The sequence below is a fragment of the Mus caroli genome, chromosome 3, assembly GCF_900094665.2.
Source record: "Mus caroli chromosome 3, CAROLI_EIJ_v1.1, whole genome shotgun sequence".
In the NCBI taxonomy this organism is placed as follows: Eukaryota; Metazoa; Chordata; class Mammalia; order Rodentia; family Muridae; genus Mus; species Mus caroli.
The window spans coordinates 97,800,408-97,801,073 of NC_034572.1; positions in this window are offsets into that span (position 1 = coordinate 97,800,408).

The window sequence follows — 666 nt, forward strand, 5'->3', positions numbered from 1 at the left end:
CATTAGATTAGGGTTTGTCACTTTGACCAATCTTGAGGCTTCAGTCCAGGGTAAGCAGGCCTGGCTGCATTAGGCATCATGTGGGGGGTGAATGATGAAGTAAAGGTGACTTCTATGAAGGTTGATAAGACAGAGGAAGGGGCTGGGAGCCCAATTCTCTCTCTCCACAGGCTAATGCCACAGACTCACCTCCTTGAACTAGGAAGGTCCCAAAACCTTCCTAGTGACATCATCTGGGGACCAAGTCTTCAGTACTTTGCAGGGCCACTCAAGATGCAAACTATGTGGACTAGAGAGATGGCTCCATAGCTGCTCTTCCAGAGGTCGGGTGTCTACTTCCCAGCACTTACATGGTGGCTCACAGCCTCTTTAACTTTAATTCCAGGGAGTACAACACCTCTTCTCGTTTCAAAAGGTCAGCAGGCATGCAAGTGATGCACAGACAAACATGCAATCCAAATACCCATACACACATATAAAACAAAGCAACATTTAAAGAGCCAAGCTGCAACAGCCGTGAATGGATAGAGCAGGAGAGTAAGTGCCTTGGCTGAGAGGGAAGACCCTATGGAGAAGGCATGGCTTGAGCGAGGCTCCACAGGGAGAGCCACAGGCCTACCACAGGCTCTTTCCTTATTCTAGTAAATTTCCTGGGTTGTGCTCAAG